Source organism: Apis laboriosa, unplaced genomic scaffold, assembly GCF_014066325.1.
Source record: "Apis laboriosa isolate Shangri-la unplaced genomic scaffold, ASM1406632v1 scaffold91_cov154, whole genome shotgun sequence".
Taxonomy (NCBI): Eukaryota; Metazoa; Arthropoda; class Insecta; order Hymenoptera; family Apidae; genus Apis; species Apis laboriosa.
This window is the reverse complement of record NW_025224773.1, coordinates 586042-607247: the sequence shown is the minus strand read 5'-3', so window position 1 is coordinate 607247 and position 21206 is coordinate 586042. Positions and strand designations below refer to the sequence as shown.

The 21206-nt window shown below is 32.6% G+C and overlaps 1 protein-coding gene and 1 long non-coding RNA gene across 10 annotated transcripts in view; both read left to right on the top strand.

The window, feature by feature from the left end:
• LOC122719622 overlaps positions 1–7639 on the top strand; it is an 87750-nt gene extending 80111 nt beyond the window's left edge. The window contains exon 5 of the long non-coding RNA XR_006347663.1: positions 6932–7639. This is a non-coding gene — a long non-coding RNA (uncharacterized LOC122719622). The remainder of the gene's footprint in view (positions 1–6931) is intronic.
• Positions 1–21206, top strand: part of LOC122719620 (hemicentin-2) — a 401244-nt gene that overhangs the window by 195344 nt on the left and 184694 nt on the right. The window lies entirely within an intron of this gene.

Genomic DNA, 21206 nt, shown 5'->3' with positions numbered 1-21206 from the left:
TTTAAACGATTCAATGTCTTCTCTTAACAGGAAATCACGGCTGCATCGCGTAATTAGTGCGCCTTGATGAATCGATGTAACCTATTGAGGAAGATTTAACGCCACGTCTCGTGTATTGGGTTTATACGATAAAGGCTTCATAGATCGACAATTCGGTAAATAAGCAAGCGTCGAACGGATTGAGTAAACGTTGTCTCGGCGATGAAGTTAACGTCACTCGGCTTCACTTCTCGAAACATGTTGGACAGGTGTGAATGGGTATTGTTGAGCTTGGAAATACCATCGGTTCGAAGAAGAGGATTTAATTCTTCGAGAGATTGCGCTTCGATCGATTTGAACGTGGAAAATGAAGATTTCGCTTGTCAAACGAACTTGATTGTTTCGACGTTGATATGTTTGAAGGTTTTAATTATTTGTAAAGAATGTTGAACTTGATGGATATATATATATATATATCGTGCCACAAAAAATATTTAAAGACTTCTTGTATCGTTTAACTCCTTTTTGCACGGGATAGAATAGGATTATAAAATTTATCGAAGAGATTTATTTGCCCTTTTCTACAAATTTACAACGTCTTTAAAGTTGGAGGTTCGAGTAAAGGGGCCGATCGATATTCGAATAATTTGCATTAAACGAGTTTGCTTCCTTAGGCAAGTAAAACTCTGCTGTTTAAAAGAGACGAATTAAAATTCCATTCTCAGACCAAGTTCTAAATCTCTTACGCGGACAGTTCCCTCTTCTTGGAACGTGTTAGTCTCCCTTTTCTTTTTCTTTTTCTTTTTTTTTTTTTCTTTCTTTTTGCAGTTGTCCAATTCAGTTGTGCAATAGCCTTTTAACTACTTCGTTACGAAAGTAGAGAAACCCGAATATCCAATTATAAATATTCCTTCACTCGAACGATCATTTTGCATCTCGTCGAACACGATTTGAAAAGTACAATTTCCAAAAATAATCTTTTCAAGATCGTGATCTTTCTTCGCAAAATATTTTCCTCGTCCGCAATCGCTCGAAAAATAATCGTTTCTGTCACTCGAACGATCTCATCAAATACGATTTAATTTCCAAAAATAATCCTTGTCGTCCCTTTCACAATCTTGGAAACCTTCTGTCGTTCGAACGATCTTTCAGCTATGATTTAATTTCTTTTCAAAATTGCAAATCTCGATATTATCACATCAACGCTCCTTTACGTCCAACATTTTTTTCCTCGCTGAAAAAAAAAATCATTTCTATTACTCGAACGATCTCATCAAATACGATTTAATTTCCAAAAATAATCCTTGTCGTCCCTTTTACAATCTTGGAAACCTTCTGTCGTTCGAACGATCTTTCAGCTATGATTTAATTTCTTTTCAAAATTGCAAACCTCAATGATTATCACGTCAACGCTCCTTTACGTCCAATATTTTTCCCCTTGTCCATAATCGCTGAAAAAAATAATTATTTCTGTCACTCGAACGATCTCATCAAATACGATTTAATTTCCAAAAATAATTCTTGTCGTCCCTTTCACAATCTTGGAAACCTTCTGTCGTTCGAACGATCTTTCAGCTATGATTTAATTTCTTTTCAAAATTGCAAACCTCAATTATCACGTCAACGCTCCTTTACGTCCAATATTTATAAATTTCCAAAAATAATTTTTGTCGTCCCTTTCACAATCTTGGAAAATTTCCAACGATCTCTCAGCTACGATTTAATTTCCAAAAATAATAATTTTCAAAATCCTTTACTCGCAACACTTTCCTAACCCATAATCGTTGGAAAAAAATAACCATTTCCGTCGCTGGAACGATCTCTGCATTCCCGTTATTCTCCATAAGCCAAAAATTCACGCGCCCCGCGATCACGGTGCCTCGTGACGCGTAAACGTCGCGCAGGGATTAATCCGCGAGATGGAAATTTGGAAATTGGAACGAGTGGGGCGTTTCAATTCTCCGCGCTTCCCGACCGGTCCACGAAAAATCATTACCGAGCTTTATCATCGCGCGATGATCGATGAAATTAGCGGCACGGTCGAAATTCGTTTTACACGGGGCGATGATGCGTAATGGGTATATGGCTCTGGACGTACACCGTTTTACACCGTTTCAAAATATTATAATTCCGGGGGCGACACGGCGGGGCCAGATTCGATTAAAATCTCGAGCCGAGATATGTTTTAACGGGTGTGCTCGTCGATATGGTTATAATGGATTTGACTTTGCGGATAAAATGTTTGGGAAAACGTTTGTTATTCGGCGTGGATCGTCGAAAGATGTGCCTTCGAATTTTGCTTCTATGAATTAACGATGGGACGAGGCGTGTAAAGAGGAAAGTAACGAGATTTTTTTCGCATCCAGAGAAGTATAGAAAGAGTAATTATTTTAAAATGTACACCTTTCATTTAAATTTCATTAATCCAATAAATTTAACAATAACTAACTAAATAACCTAAAAATTTAATAATCCAATTAAATAATTTATAAATTTAACAAACAACAATTTAATCAATTGGTTGATTGGATTAATGCAAAGATTTGGCAGCTTTTATACGTATGTCCATACGATTGTCGATGAAATAAATTGTCAAACTTTCGTTTTAATTATTTAACGAATAAATATGAGTATTTTTATCTTTATTACCGTAGCAAAATTAATTAGGAAAATGACTAATTCTAAATATTCGAACATTTCAAAAAGTAAAAATCTATATACACCAGATAAATTCTTTGATAACAATTTTAGAAAACAGAAATGATAATTAAATATAATGATCGAATAATGTACTATCGTCGACGAGTTTCAACTAGATATGATCGGGGAAAAATTCAAATCGTTCATTACGAACAATTTAAAGCACTATTCGATTCGTTCGAGTATAATGACAAAGATTAAACGGCTCACAACCGATCGCAATCGAGCAATTTCATCGTTCTGTACTATCGTTAATCAAAACTTAATACCTCGGTCGGGTAATTAATCTCGAGAAAACCGAAACTCATCGAAAGCTCGATAACAGGGCGGGACTAATCGAAACGTCATGCGGCGGATTCGAAACATTTGGACCGTGGATGAAGCCGTAGAGAAATAACAACAGAGTAAAAATAAAAAAAAGAGTATCCATACGCACGCATACAAGCATACTGGTACAGATTTTTAACATTCCTCTTGGATAGGGTAATTAGTGATGAAAGGGAAATTCGTTGAAAAATTGTTCTAAAAATAAAAGAAAAAAGGAAAAAATAATCATTGAACTAACAATGAACAGATGGAAAATGTAGATTTGTATCGAATAATGAATAGAAATGGGTTCAAGTTCGATAATTTTCGATATCTATTTGATTTAATGTTAGTTCTGACGATATAATTATAGGATTACAAATTGTGAGAATTATAGTTAAAATAAGTTGTAATTATTTGGTTGTAATTAGTATTTGTTATAGAAGTAAAGTTTATTGTAATTGTTAAGAAATTAGTGTTATATTTCGTTTTTAAATCCTCGAGCATCCCACAATGATAGACATGAATTTTTTATTTTTACTTATATTATATCATTCTGACAAAAATAAAACAATTGCTGAATTTTTTTCTATCTCTAAAGTATCTTCCATTCGTTATACGACACTTTATTTAAAAAAATGTATAATAGAATCGCAAGAAATTTTAATATTGATATGAGAGAATCAGTCAAACGATTGATTAATTTTTCTCAAACCAAACAATTCAATAAAATTAATCATTTTATTCATTTCGAATAATACAATTTACGTATAATTTATTTCATTATTTATTTCGCATTATTTATAACATAAATATGCAGGCAGTAAATCGATTGTTAATATCGTAAGATCGATTGCACGATCAAACGGTGTCTCTGTTACACACAATTGAATTAACAATATGGCCGATCAATCAATGGCCATCAGAGTTCGCAGTATCGGCGGGAGAAATACTTAATTTCCTTAAAAGCTTCGTTCCATATTCGATATGCACGGTCTCTCGAATAAAGAAAGGTATTTACGTAACAAATGTCGCCATATTTGTACTTCATACCTCTCAGCGAATTTCACTCGAAATCCTGAACGAAAGACAGCGCCAATTTACGAAGGAATTATTTGTCCTTCGTCTCTGCAATTCCTCTCTCCTCTTCCACGATAATATTTCTTGGAACCGGAAGAGTGATTTTTGAAGCGATGAAAGTCGTAAGATTCGTTTGATTGAATTTTTACGAATTTGAAAATGTGATTCTTTGATAATTAAAAAGAAACCTCGAGCATTTCATAGATACTTTAATTTAACAAATTATTTCAAAGAGGTTTTTATCGCGTTGAAAAAATTCGAGATTTTAATCTCGAGAATTAAACGATTTTATTATTGAAAATATTTGTGAGAGGATTATGAAAAATTTAATAAATTTATATTTTGAAAATATATTGAAACGAATTTGTAAATATATTCGAAGAAAAAAAATATAATATAATTTTACATTGGAAATGGATAAAAATTCAGCAATTTAAAAAATTCATATACCTTCTAATTTTTAATCTCAATTTATGACACCATTAAACTCTTAACTTGCCCGTAGAGGAATCGTAGAGGGTGTTTTATTTGTATCGAAGGAGCAAATTCACCGCATAAAGGCACACATTTACATCGAATTTCTGAATTTTGCACGTGTTTTGCGCAAACGCTGCTGCATAGTAAATACAAATATGCAATTCAAAGGATATTATACACACCCTTTCATTCAAGAAACCAATCCACAATTCCATAGCCCATAGTATCTGAATTCTGATATTATGCTGTTTTACAATACCATAGCAGGAAAGTGGGAACTTTTAATTAGAGTTTACAGTCGTTAAGTACTATAAAAGTTTATTAAATTTTGGTCAATAAGACGTTTAATTAACAATTAAACAGAATTTAACTATAATTATAAGATACGAGAAAATTAGTCTAAACGTTATCGAATTTCGATTTTAATCGTTTACCAACACGATTGTTATTAACTCGTGATAACTATAAAATGATATCGCAGGTGATATTGCTAATTTCAAAGCGATAATTCATTTAAAATGATCAACGAGAACGAAAAATGTTATACTTGAACTTCTTCTACTATAAATAAAAATAAATTTAAAAATACTTCGATCAATATTGTACAATATTTTTCAATTTGAACAAAACATCAAACTATCCTTAAAATACAAAAATCCCAAAAGCTCACATTTCGTAACAATTTTACCACAAACACGAACAATACCTTAACCAACCCCAACAACATCTCCATCCCTGAACGAGCACAATCACGAAAGACAAATCAGATCAACAAAAGATATACCCAAGCACACACTCCCACTTCGAATCCGTAATCTCAAGAAACCATCCCCCGAAAGGAATCCAACCCCCAACCTCGTTGTTCCCTCGCTTCATAGCCAAGAGATTGGCCAAGACGTGGTGTGTCGATGTCGCCAGAGGAGGGGGGAGCGACAAACGTGCAGCAAACACCGCACACTTATTCATTGTCACTCTTCCCTACGTGTGTGCGACACTCCACCCCCTCTGTCTGTGCGAGCGGTAACGATCCCCTCCTCGACGCGTGCCAAAAGTGCATCGACCCAAAGCGCATCCCCATTTCCTTCCCGCTAATATTTCCCCGCCAAGCGTGGTCGAAAAATACGACTCGACTCGTAGAAGGAATCAGCTTCTTTCCAATTGGATCGTTTTCGTTGGAGATGCGTGAAATAAGAGGAACGAGGGGAGGGGAGAGAGAGAGAGAGATCAAAGTGGTCAAAGAGGACCACAGTGCGTTTGGAAGTTTCCAGGCGACAGATATTCGAGGAAATGGTTTTCTTTTTGGGGAGAGAAGAGGGTCTGACGTGAGGGATGGTGAAGATGTTGTTTTGGGGGATGGACGAGTGACAGGGATTTGGAAGAGGGATTGTAATTGGAGAGATATGTTTTCTCTCTGTATTCGGATTTCTTATTTCTTTTGTAGGGTGCGTAATGATGCGTGGTGTTCTGAGATCGGAGGGAAGGGGTTGAATGTGTTATTCAAGAAAGAAGGTTGGAAAGAAGGTTGCAGCGAAAGTATTAAAATAAAGAAGGTGGAATAAAGGTGGTGGATCGTACGATTTTTAGAAAGGGTAGTTTCGCGGGTTAAAAAAGAAATAATTGAGGAAAGGAGACGATTGTTTTTCGACTAAGGAATTAACAGGAATTTATTTGTATTGTAAATTTTATATGATTGATATCAACGCATTATGAGCACAACTCTAAACACATTCAGAAATAAACACACGTTGCGCGCTTCTCGAATTGTATAATATCCATAAATTTGCATGCACACATGTTCCTACGTTACAAAGATTAATAATACGGTTCAGCCAACGCAGTTACATAATTTTATAGACAAACTTCGGTTGTAAATCTTCGAAAGCACCAACGTTTCACCGGTTCCTAAGCGAGATCTCCTAACGTATAATCTCTCATCTATTACATAAATATAATATGAGGTTGAAAAAGGTGGATTGAAAAACGAAGAAATGTTCTTCGTTGTCCCTATCGTTTGAATGCAAAGTTCAGAAAAATAAAGGAAAGAAAACAAGATTAGAAAAGAAAAATATCCCTCGTTCCTCTTAAAACAACTGAATAGAATTTCCCATATTTTATCCATATGAATGCAAAAATGGGAATAAAAGAAATAAAATTCTTTTGGAGAGGGGAAAGCAAGCCCTTCTTTTTCCAATAAAATAACTATAAAAATTGAAAAAAAAGAGGGGATCGTATATTCTTCATTTGTAAACGAATATAATCCTTTAAAGTCTACCACCTAAAAAAGAGAAAGGTTAGTAGAAAGTAATCTCTTAGAATTCCTACTATCCTTCTATACGTACATAACTTACCGCTGCTAAAAGACAGAACAATTTTTTCCCTCTTTTTCAAGGAATAAAAACAAAAAAAGAAAAATACTTCCACTTCCACCTCGCGAGTTCCGCATTACGAGGCATTAAAACCATGCTCGGTCCAATTAGGAAGAGAAACAAGGCAATTAAATAACGAAACAAATACGAGGTTCCCGCGACAAGCAAGTTGGTCGAGCAAACACGGGACGCGGATCAGGATTTCCGTGGGAATCTCTACGTTACAAGAAACGTCTATCTCGTGAGCGAGAGCCCGTGAACGAAGAAGGAATATTTGCTCTTGTCCCCGCGTCGGGCACGCGCCATAAAACCGCCACCCCTGTGGCTTAAGTCTGCGAGGCGACAGCGGTCGGCCGAGGTTGCAGCGGTGCAATTGTCTTTGCTTGCTCAACGGTCAACTATTTTTCGACTGTGACGTGGTTTCGGGATTCCTTTCGTGGTGGAGGAGGAGGAGGAGGAGGAGGGCAGCGAAAGTGAAACGTTACTTTCGCCGTTTCCACGGGCAAGAAATCCTGGGAATCTTGGTATGCGTGACCACGAAATAATGGAGCTTTGCTCACGGTCGAGCATGGATTTTCTTTCCCTTTTCCTTCGTGATAAAGCTGAACTCGAATTGATAGATCAGATTAAATTCTCTCTTAAATTTTATCCGTTGGATTAATTTAAATTTTGTGCAATGATATAATTAAGGAGAAATAGGTTTTTTTGAGAATTTCGTTTTTATTTGTTTAATAATGATTTATGATTTGACGATTTATTTTTGTTACGAATGAAAGGAATTCGATCCTTTGTTATTTTTTCCGGATATTTGATTTGGATTTCGTTCAATATTTAAATTGTATTATTTATTTGATAGTTATTATTATTGATTGTGTAACTATGTATATTTACTTAAACAAATTGTAGAGATTTCATAATTGAAATTGGACCAGGATTTATAATTTCTATTGTTAAATATATATATATATATAAAATAAATGTATAAACGATTTGCAAATATTTTTAAATTCATTACTGTTACGTACTAGAAAATTTATTAAGATTGATAAGATTAAAACTTGTGATTTGTATAATTTAATTCAGTTGTGTAAAAAAAGTTCTCATATATATGGTGGAAATGAATTTAATTTAATCTTAACTTTATTTAAATGTAAATGCATTTTGTAAATTTCTAGAAAAATATAATATTTTAAACTTTATATTTATTATCATAGATTTAGTGGTACAAGGATTATTAAAGTTATAGTCTAGTGGTATATATATCTATAATCTTCATTGCATACATTGTATGTAGTAGAATTAAGATAAGGATTAAATTCTCTTTCAATTAACCAGTACAAGGGAAAAAACAAAATTTGCAAATAGATCTAGCCATTCTAAAATTACTCATGAATATATTATCTTAAAAAGTAAATCTCTTTCTTTGCTGTTACAATTACAATTATATTATTATAATATCTTCACTATAAATCATTTAACTGCAAATTTTACATATACAATTTCTTTCTCAAAATTGAACTAAACTTTTGCCAAAGAAAAATGAAATCATTATTGATCTAAAAGTATGACTTATTATAAGTAAGATACTTATATAGTAGAATCTTATCTAACTATAATAGACAAATGAGAATAATTTAATGGCTAATGGTACACAAATTTATTTAAATGAATTATTTTATATTTATATTTTCATTTAAATAAATAATAATTATTATTTACAATAAGAAAGAGATAGTGATATAAAAAATTCATAACTTTTATTGTAAAATTTCTTCCTTTTTATTTTTTAATTCCAATGATAGTGTATTCATCAGAATATTTTGTAACATTCTAATTTTTTAAATATCTCCAATTTCGTTTTAACAATTAATATTGCATATATTAGAATTATAAAAGTATTTTATAAAGAACTCTTGTATGTACAAAAAAAAATGTAATGATTTATTTAAAAAAATAAATGAATAGATGAACAAAACAGCTACGTGTCGCCTCAAAAAAAAATTCCTCGCCCTTTCAAAACAAAATCCGCACATTCTCTCCAACTCCACGGTCCCTTATTCTCCTCTTCCACGCGCGTCCCCTCCCCTATTTTGACGTTACTCTTCTTACTACAACTATCAAATATCAATTTCAATTATTAAATTTAATTTCCACGTATGCTACGATAAGGAAACACGTCTGTTCACGATACAATGAGTGAAGCAGATAGCGTAGAATGCTCGGTCAGAACATTCGAATAGGGTTGATGTTCACGTATATTCCGATAACGGAAGTTCTAACCGTGCGTATCCTGATGCAACGATCAACACCCATAATGGGCATCGAAACACGATTTACTGACTCGCGAGACAGAAGAGCATCCGTGTGAAAGCGGAGAAGGATCGCGTTCTCGCGCCATTTTCACGGGAGAAGAGATAATAAAAAATAAACGGGGCATAATTTCGCTCAATCCCGTTTGCACGGGGACAAAAAAGAGAGAGACAGAGAGAGAGAGAGAGAGAAGCCGAGTTATACACACAGGACGTTTATAGACGGGAAACGATTTCGAAGGTATTCGATCGCACGAATTGTTTGTTTTGTATTTTTCTTTTTTTTTTTTTTTTTTATCCTTCTCCAACCACTACTGTTCTCTCTTTTTTTTTTTTTTTAATTTAAATTCATCATGATACGTGGTATGGAATAAAAATCTCTTATATAAATCGTAAAAATTGCAGGGCGAACGCGCGTTTTGAATTTTATCGATGAAACGAGATTAAAAAAGGGAGGAGGGGGAAGGGGGAAGGGAGACGAAAATGGGGAATAAATGTGGCGAGAATGGGAATATTAACGGGGAATCTAATTAATGGTGAATAAATCAACGTGGATGTTGAAGTTTCGAGGCAGAACGGAATTCTTTCAATGGAATTTCATTCTTGGTGACACGTTTTCACGTTTTCTTCTTTCTCTCTCTCTCTCTCTCTCTCTCTCTCTTTCTTTCTCTTTCTCTCTCTCTTTCTCGTCGCTAATTATCGGGTGAGTGACGGGCGTACAGGCGGCGACGTTTCATTTGCGACAAATCGTGACATAATTAGCGAAATTTAATATAACGCGCTGTTAATGAGCTGTTCCAATTTATACGACCGTTTCAGACTCGACAAAAATTATAAAAATAGTGTTGAAACATCGGTGTTACCGTGGGCCGATATCGATACACGGGAACTCGTAAACTGATCGAAGAACCGACTTTTAACGGCGGCGATAAAGCGGATTTTGGCAATATAAAGAAAGAAACATTGAATATAATATAGATTTTCAAGCGATTAGAACGAAAAAAGAAGAAAAATTCTTTTCTGGCTGTGCACTTTTCTTTGTGAGTAATGGGTTTCACATTAAGAAAGTAAAAATTTACTTCTAATGAAACTTGAGAGCACAATGGATCATAAATAGACCAGACTTATGGGATTATAATAGCAAATAACGTTAAAAAAATAAAAGTTTCAGTATTTTTTTGTTCTTATAAAATGTTTAGTATCCAATCAACTAGATATAAGTAAATGAAACTAGATATAAGGAAAATGATGAAAAAATGAATCGTTCCTGAAAAAATTTGGCGAATAGATAAGTATACAGGTGAGTATAAAAGGTAAGTATAAAAGGTGAGTATAAAAAAAGAAAAAAAGTACAATAAATTTTACTAAAACATCAAATAATACGATATCTGTGATTATATTCATCTAATAAATATTCGAAAAATAAGACAAATATTTTTACCATGAAATATCTGGAAAAATTTCAAATACCACCTATTCATGAATTATGTTCTCCTAATAGAAAATCGAATTTATGGCCAATTGCTTCTTCCATAAGAAATTCATTCGGAAATTTCCAAGAATTTGACGTCAGTTCCAAGAACAGTAGAAATTCTCAGAAGTTGACGTCAGTTCCAAGAATTTTAGAGGTTCCGAGAATTTGACGTCATTTCTCGGAAAAATTTTTCGATCGACCTCCTATCATATCATGTTCTCCTAATACAAAGTGAAATTTTTGGACAAAAATTTTTCAATCGGTCCGGGAATTTCGATCTCAATCTTTTTTTTTAAATATCTCGTTTGTTTTTAACAATATTGAAAAGTGCTTGGGATAAAAGTTGAAGGGTTTCGAAAGGGTTATATTCTCGTGTCCTCAGATTTTCCGTAAATGCACTCGTAAAAAACTTATCAAGCTCAGCTTTATTTTTTTAAATGGAATTGTATACAATTTAGAACTCCAGAACTATATGCACCCTCAAATTCTCTATAAAAATGTATAGGACCTTTTATGGTAAAAAACCATTAGTTTAAAAGATATTCAATTAAATTTATTTATTTCCGAAACTGTAAGTTTTTTGCTACATATGGTTGAATACTTTTCTACGGAGAATGCTACGATACATCAATCTGTGTATTAAAAAATCTATGGTTCTATTTAAAAAAACAACATTCACTTGTATAAATCCTTTACGCTTCTAAAAAGAAAAAAATGAGTAACAAAGGGATGTGCTACTCTCGAAACCATTCAACTTTCACTTACAACATTTTTTAATATCTCTAAAAACAAGCGCGATACATCAGATAATGCCATTGGGACACCCGGTATAATATAGTATGCATTCGGTAGCTAAAAACAGTCGAATTATTCCAAATAATTGAGATACAACGTTATTTTTTAAAAAATTAAAAAAATGATAAAAAACTTACCAAAAATAACAGCATTCATGTTAAAAAATAGGTGCGCACGATGTAGTTATCTAAATTTACATAATTTGTGAACAAATATGCTTTAAAGCTCTAAAAAAAATGGCAACGCTAAGAAAAATGGTAAAAAAATGAATAGGAGAACGGTGTATATACGACAAATGTGTAAAAACTCCTTTTAAGTTATGTTCTCCTAATAGAAAATCGAATTTTTGGCCAATTGCTTCTTCCGTACGAAATTCATTCGGAAATTTCCAAGAATTTGACGTCAGTTCCAAGAACAGTAGAAATTCTCAGAAGTTGACGTCAGTTCCAAGAATTTTAGAGGTTCCGAGAATTTGACGTCATTTCTCGGAAAAATTTTTCGATCGACCTCCTATCATATCATGTTCTCCTAATACAAAGTGAAATTTTTGGACAAAAATTTTTCAATCGGTCCGGGAATTTCGATCTCAATGTTTTTTTCTTAAATATCTCGCTTGTTTTTAAGAATATTGAAAAATGCTTCGAATAAAAGCTGAAGGGTTTCGAAAGGGCTATATTCTCGTTTCCTAAGATTTTCCGTAAATGCACTCATAAAAAACTTATCAAGCTCAGCTTTATTTTTTTAAATGGAGTTGTATACAATTTAGAACTCCAGTATATGCACCTTCAAATTCTCTATAAAAATGTATAGGACCATTTATGGTAAAAAACCATTAGTTTTGAAGATATTCAATTAAATTTATTTATTTCCGAAACTATAAGTTTTTTGCTACATATGGTTGAATACTTTTTTACGGAGAATGCTATGATACATCAATCTGTGTATTAAAATGTCTATGGTTCTATTTAAAGAAACAACATTCACATGTATAAATCTTTTACGCTTCTAAAAAGAAAAAAATGAGTAACAAAGGGATGTGCTATTCTCGAAACCATTCAACTTTCACTTACAACATTTTTTAATATCTCTAAAAACAAGCGCGATACATCAGATAATGCCATTGGGACACCCGGTATAATATAGTATGCATTCGGTAGCTAAAAACAGTCGAATTATTCCAAATAATTGAGATACAACGTTATTTTTTAAAAAATTAAAAAAATGATAAAAAACGTACCAAAAATAACAGCATTCATGGTAAAAAATAGGTGCGCACGATGTAGTTATCTAAATTTACATAAATTGTGAACAAATATGCTTTAAAGCTCTAAAAAAAATGGCAACGCTAAGAAAAATGGTAAAAAAATGAATAGGAGAGCGGTGTATATACGACAAATGTGTAAAAACTCCTTTTAAGTTATGTTCTCCTAATAGAAAATCGAATTTTTGGCCAATTGCTTCTTCCGTACGAAATTCATTCGGAAATTTCCAAGAATTTGACGTCAGTTCCAAGAACAGTAGAAATTCTCAGAAGTTGACGTCAGTTCCAAGAATTTTAGAGGTTCCGAGAATTTGACGTCATTTCTCGGAAAAATTTTTCGATCGACCTCCTATCATATCATGTTCTCCTAATACAAAGTGAAATTTTTGGACAAAAATTTTATTCGTTTGATCTATTTGGAAAATTCCAAGAATTTTAGAGATTCTAAGAATTTGACCTCATTTCCAGGAATTTTCGACATTCCCAGAATTTTGCGTCATTTCTAAGAATTACTAGAGTTCTCGGAAAAATTTCTTGAGCGACCTTCTATCAATTTATGTCCTCCTAAGACAATATCGAATTTTTAAGAAACAAGAATTTTTGTCGAATTTTTGGGCTGATGTTTGTAAAATATTTTAACAGAATTTTGTACATATTTTCTCTAGAATTCTAACGCAAATATTTTTTATCAGATTGTCACAATTATTAAAAAGATTGCATATAATTTATTGTACTGTTTTTATACTTACCTGTTATACTTACCTGTTATACTTACCTTTCTATATTTGCTTTTTATAGTTATCCTTCTATACTTACCTTTTATATAGCCATATTTTTAGCCAATTAATCATTTTTTTAACAGTTTACTTAATTCTAAAGGATTAAGGAATGTAAGGGATGGATTATATGACAATATTATATTTATATTATATTAAAAAATATTTCAGACGAAAGTTATATGATTTCAAGTTACGAATAATCCGATGTCATTAATTTTTGTACAAATCGATACGTCGAGGACTTATGGAAGTTAACTTCATTTTTTTAATGAGAACTATATGTTTTTTAATGCACAATTAGATGAAACTCTTTATTCTTTATAAAAAAAGTTGATTCATTTATAGCAAAAATTCATTAGTTTAAAAGATATTTAATTAGTTTAATAATTATTTGCTATATAAACTTTAATATTTTTTTTGTAAAGTATTTGAAATGCAACTATTGAATCATTAGAAAACGTATGATTCTATTTAAAAAATCGATTTTCGTAAATCCTATACGAGTCAACATATGAGAAAATTAATATCAGAATATGCCTCTCTCGAAACCATTTAACTTTCATATAAAAAATTTATTAATATTGTTAAAAACAAATAAGATGTTCCAAATAATAAAAATAAAATGATCGGTTTATTCATGAATTCTTTGAGAATTCAAAAAATGGTAAAAAATGTCAAAAAAATGGTAAAAAATGTCGAAAAAATGGCAGCTTTCATTACAAGAGATTAATATACGAAAAATAAATATCTAAATTTATGTAAATTGTGAGAAGAAATATTTTAAAACTCTGCAAAACATGTTAACTTTTTAAAAAATGATAAATTTTCTACCTATCACGATTTATATACACAAAATTTTAGATAAAATAACTTTTTTCGTTATGTAATATAAGAATACTTCTGAGATTGAAACTTTGAAAATACTTTGAAAATCTTCCAACAAATCCTTCGTAACTCTTTCTTAAACAAAAACGAATATATTTCATTCGAATATTAATGAAGAAAAATTTAGAATTTTACGATTGAAATACAAAAATAACTATCAAATGCAAGGTACAAACGAGAATGAAACGCGAGATACAACGCAGTGAACCGTTAAAATTCACCCCACTTAACCCCGATTCCAAATAACCAGGGAACTTTTCGATACCTATCCACAATATTTTCCATTTACAACGCCTCCACGGGGCCATTTTCGGCCGAATTCCTCTAAAAATCAAGGTTTCTGGGTCGATCGTTAAGCTAGCAGGAATTAATTAACCCCTCTATATCTCGGTTTCGAACTTGATTCAATCGAAGAGAAAAGAAATCGTTCGTACATTGTGCTAGATTTTCTATAAACGAATACATGATTTTGTAACAGTATTGTATGCATAAAATTTTATATTTTCAATAATAGAATCGTATCATTAAAAACATGAAATTACAAGATTGCAATGAAAATCAATTGCACGTGTATTTTGAAAGTAATTGCAAAAAGTATGTCCAATTTTCAGAAAAAATGTTTGCAAACTCTTAAACGAATTATTTATTGAACAAATAATATTAATAAGCATTGATAAGCATTGAATAGAAATTCAAAATAATTTTGATAATCTGATCCTCAAAACTGTTCTTTTTCTTCCATATTTCCAAAACGAACAATTTTATACCAATAGCTACTTTCTAAGAAATAATATTAGAAAAACTAAAAAAAAAATTATTTCTTGTACTCAATGCACATAAAGAATTAAAGGAGAAAAATAGAAACCATTTCCAGGAATGGCCAAAAGAATTCATTTGAATGCACGAAAGATAATCAAAAATTATTTTTCTTACAACCTCCCTCCTTCGAGATCGTAATATTCGCAAAACAATCCGACCTAACAATTTTCAAACTCTCATCTTCCATTTCATCATTATCTATCTCAAATATGTATACAACTTCTCGACTCGTGATCAAGATTAACTCGAATTCCACGCGATTCACACACACACGCACACCCACACACACACACACATACACACGTTCTCGTCGTGCCTCGTCGTTTCTCGATCTCCTCTTCTCGATATGGGACCCAATGAAATCGCGACGACGACGACACTCGGACGAAAATACCCAATGGAAACGAATCTGCGAGAAAAACGGAATGTCAATGAGGGAGAAGGAAGGAGGGGGGAGGTAGAAGGGGGGAATCGAGGACGCTGCATCGAAAGCAATCTAGATTGGCGCGCGTGCACAAAGTGCGGGACAATGCAACAAGGAAACTGGAAGGCGCAATCGGGGAACGGGGAAGATGAGAGGGAAGAGGAGAGAAACAATCGACAGATATGAAAATGAGACAAAGGATTCGAAGTATCCACGTGCGTGATAATGCATCTGAAGAAAAGTAGAAAAATTTTCGAGGAATACTTGGATTCCTGATCGATACCTGATCCTGATTTCTGAATGGAATGTGAATATGAATGAAGTCCATTGCCTTTTTATTGTATATATTGGATAATTGGTTAAGAATAATTGATGAAGCAATTAGCAAGAGTGCGAGATGGAAATGAAGAATAATAAAATTGAATTTGAATGGTGATTGTTTACAATGAAATATTCTATATGTGCATAGATAAGATATTATTATTATTTTTTTAACGAGACTCTGACATTGTTTTTTTTACGATGAATTTATGATAAATATTAGAATAGAAGAAGTCAGATAATAAATTCTTATTTGAAACGTCATCTAATATTAATGCAATTGTCCAGTTGGCAATTTAACATTTGATATTATAACGCCAACTTTTCGGAGGATCGATAAAATTAAGTGAAATTTCGATTATTGCTAGGTTCAAATCGAGATTCAAGCACGATCGAATGAAGTTTATTAGGGGTAAATCACGCTTCTCATCCCGGTATAGTTGGAATTATAAAAGAAATTACGAATTAAGGTGAAAGAATGGGGAGGGGTAAGAGTTTCATTTTACCGGGTGAAATGTAATTGTAGAAGGATAAGTAATTTCGCGAGGTAGAGGAGATCTTTCTGTAGGAACAACTGCTTCGAATGAAGTCATTTGGTGGATTAAATGCTTCGTTCTTTTTAATTTAATCACGCCTGAGATACAGGAAAAAAAGAAAAAAGAAAGAAAGGAAAAAAAATTCTTTACTCTTCCAAAGACCAGAGAACTGAAACGTTCATCGTATCGAACTTTTACAATTTGATCAGCAAATATAATCGGGGATAGTCGAAATATTCACGGATCGTTTAGTCCGTTTTTAAGTTGAAATTAACCGCGAATTAATGAGAATCACTTTGATTTCGTTTAAAACCGTAACTTAATGAAATCTCGAACAAGATAAGAATATCTGAAACTCGCAAACTTTCAAAGAACAATGGACTGCTAATTGTACCTTCACCACTTTGTCCCTTGATTTCAATCACCATTCAACGTGATTTGGAACCTAAGTATAACAATAATGAGACAATAATAAGAATTCAAGAGGGATCAATTTATAAAAATTATTTTAAAATTATTTAAATATTAATATGTGATATCAATTCAAATGTTATAAAATTTAAGTATTTCAAAATGTGTAGACAACATTCTTATTCAAATTTTATAATTTTCCTTTTATTTTCTTATAAAAACACGTACCAGATGTGCCAATTGTGGCATAATGAGAAAAGAGATATTAAAAGAGAATTCTTTCTCTTCCTGTTTATTTCATAACTATATTTATTACTCTTGTCACAATCTGAAACATTAATTAATAATTATTTTCCAAAAGCATATCTACATATCAATATTCAAATTATTTTTAATTTATATTAATATTATATAATTAATTATATTTATATACTTTAATCTAACTAATTTTCAAAAGGCTGATGTTACAACATAGATTTATAGAAACTGATACATATTATATACATCTGAAACATTAATTAATAATTATTTTCCAAAAGCATATCTACATATCAATATTCAAATTATTTTTAATTTATATTAATATTATATAATTAATTATATTTATATACTTTAATCTAACTAATTTTCAAAAGACTAATGTTACAACATAGATTTATAGAAACTGATACATATTGTATACACATATATTTGTACAAGACACATTTTACACAAAATTCTTGTCGAGCCATTTTAATGACTTTACAGCCCTTCGAAGATTAAATTTCAACTTTCAAAATCGATTCCAATTATATCTCCGTGTAACAGTATCCTCAATTTCTGAACTAAAGTTAAGTTAATCAACAAAACTTTTAACATACCTCCAAAAGAAGCCGCCCCTCATCCAAGAAATCTTCTTTCCAATGTTGTCGAAAGAATCTCCCTCCATTCATCCCTTTGCATCAACCTTTTTCCTTCTCCCTCCATTCTGATCCAACTTGGTAACGAATAGAAGATTAATTACCACGCGCCACAAAGGCACAATAATACGAAAGTAATTCCGAGTTGGTGTTTAGCAGGGCGGCATAAAGTGGTGAAAGTTGGCTTCCCCTCTTAGTAATTGCTTCTTCTTCCCGGTTTAATGGAGTTGTGGATGCGAAACGGGTAATTACTCGCTCTTATACGGTTAACCCTCGTGCAGTGTTACTCGAAACAATTATTCCATACCGGCCATTCTTTAGCCATGATGAGCAACCCTTGTTCGACATCCGCGATCACCGCGCTTGTTAACCGGCGAAACAGCGTCTTCCGGCCGCGCATCACGATTTATGACTGTTTCACTGGCCCCCCTCCTTGTGTTGGCATTTGTCAGGTCTTACTGTCATTCTATTCGTTGGAAAAGGGTATCATATTTGCTCGATCGGTAAATTAGTTGAGGAACGGAATGATGGAATAATTTATGCGTGCAATAGTCGACGGATCATTGAGATAACAGATTTGGAGATTAAATGGTGTTTTGTGATCGATTAAATATTTTTTCGAAGCCATTTACTCCTACTGATCATGGTTGACTTCATACGATAAAAATGAAATTGTTAAATTTTATTGGTGTATGAATTAAAAATGAAATAAAGAATGGCACGATAATGAGCAATTAACTGAATGTTTCTTTTATCGTGTTAATGAAATGTGAAATGTAGAATGCATGGGAAACACGTTTAGGAGTACGATCAAATATATTATATCAAGCATCATATCATAAAGTAGTACAGGTGTTGTAAAAAGGTAACCGCATCAAAAATAAACAGGGAAGCGATAAATTTAAATAAAAATTTTCCTCGTTTCTGCGTCATAAATCGAAACTTGACACACCTCTCTTCTTATTTATTTACAAAAATATAAAAAAAAAAAAGAAAATACTCTTCCCTATTAAATTCGTATAATTTCAGAAACTCAAGAATTTTTCAATTCTTCTTTAAAATATCAAATTTTACGTTCGATCCACGCGTAATTTCAAAGTTCCTCTCGCTATAATAAATAATTTTATTCAAATTTCCCCGCGTGGAAATCGGTCTCGAAAGAAGATTCAATGATGTTCGCTCGCTCGCCTCGCGTTCACCAAGCAAAAAATTAAATTCTTTCTGCTGCAATATCATCCGAGTTCATTATTCTTCTTCCCAAGATCCCTTTTACGGTTTCAGAGTCGGTGTCGGACCACCGCTTTATGGCAATGGAGGAATAATATGTAGCAAAGAGAAGCATTTTTACAACACTTTCGTACTTATTTCATTCTTTCTTTTTTTTCCTTTTTTTCCTTTTCTTTTTCTTTTTTTTTTTTTTTTTTACGATTTCGTTTCGTATCTTCAATTTTCCTTTTTACAGATAGAAAGTTCTCGTCGAAGCGGTGATGAATAATGCGGAAAGTTTATGGAGGATGGAAGTAGTTGGAAATTTTAATCGTCTTCGAGAGCGAGCCGCGCAATTTCTTTCTTTACAATTCGACGATTCAGAACAGCGATGCAGCTTTTTAGGATCTTCTTTCGTCGAAGGAAATTCCGAGATGCCCCGGGCTTCTCTCTGCATCCAAAGCTTCTTATATTTATCCCCGGCCTTCCCGTTATACCCGTGATAGTTCCCGATCCCCCATTCGGGGAAACAAGCTTCCGGATATCTTTGATCTTCCGTAACTTCCTTTCTAAAGATCGTTGCAGATTGTTAGTTTGTATAATGACGAGTACATACACGGCTCGAACACCCACGAGTGATTTTTCGTCGAGGGTAAATATTTGACCCGGTTAAATGGGGAAAACTCGTCGTAATCAAATTAGCAACACTGTGATTGTAATCTATTTGTCTGTCATCTTTTCTCTGTACGTGTAATTTGCGTTAAAATATTCTTCCCTCCTTTCTAATATTCAAGAATTTTTAGTCAAGCAAGCATTGGTTACGAGAGATCTATCTTAAAATAAAACTTTTCTTATAAATTAATAATTTATTGTCTTCGTTAATAATAATTTTAAATATTCTAATATACAATATTCTAATATATCTTGAATTATTCAAGAAGTTTTAATTCTCAGAATTTATATAATATATTTCAAATCAATGGATATCATTGAAATGGTTAATTCTTAAAAAAATAACATTTTGATAAAATAAAATAAAAATTACATTCTTTTCGCAACGTGATAAACACTCTTCTTTCGCTGTTCGACGTTTCAAACTAGAACAGAAAATACAACGCTCGATTATTAAATATAATTATCAGGAGAATATCGAGGTTATTTATCGAAATCATAGAACTAATTAGGAAACGTAATTAACAATTAAAATTCGCCAACCTATATTACTTATCAGCTGCCATATTATTGCAGACGTTAATAAGCGAATTTATTCGCGGATAATCGATCGTTAACGTTTTATTGCGCGTGGAGATAATAGAAAGTTCGCTTAATGGAAGTACCGATATATGAAAGTGTCTTCAATCACATCCGGATAATCGAGATTTCCCGTACCGAATGCTGTTTCCGCTCGAATTTCTAACGCAATTGTCGAAACAATCGCTTCGATATACGCCCGCAATGCGTTACATTTTGCAATAAAACGAGCCTCGAAATCTGAATTGGAATATTAGAGATATTTCGAATATTTGAGCTTAATGGCAGAAAATTGCGATATATTGGTTTAACCGAGTGGAAGGGCATTGTTTTTTTTCTTGGATGCTTGATCGTCGATTTAAAAACGATTTGAAATATCAAAAATATCCTTGAATTTTCCTTACACCTATTCTACAAACATTTTGTATCTCTTGTACATTACTGTATCAATGAAATACGATTTTAAATGATCGTAATAAGAGAAACCATCGTTGCTTTTACTTTAGATCCTCTAATCGTAAACTTTGTAAAATTTCAAATTTCAAAAAACCGAATCAAAGTTCCTCCTTAAAATCGTAATCACTTAATTATTTTAATTATCTCGAACAGTACAATTGTATTTAACGACACTTCAACTCACACACGCGCTTCAACTTTCAACGAGCAAAAAAAAAAACAAAATCAAAGGGATCCATTCAAAATTAAATTCTCCACAACTCCACACCAACGTCATTAATTATTCCAGCCAGCTTTTCCAGTCGAAGACTCGGTCGAAACATGGCTGGGCATCCCATTAACGCGAAATTGACTTGTCAGTTAGACTTTTCGAATCGGATCGCAATTGTCCCCCAACGTGTCGATCGGTGGCTTTACGAAATTCTGCAAATCCGGCTATGTGGACGGTTTGTAAGTCGGACAGAATTAGTTG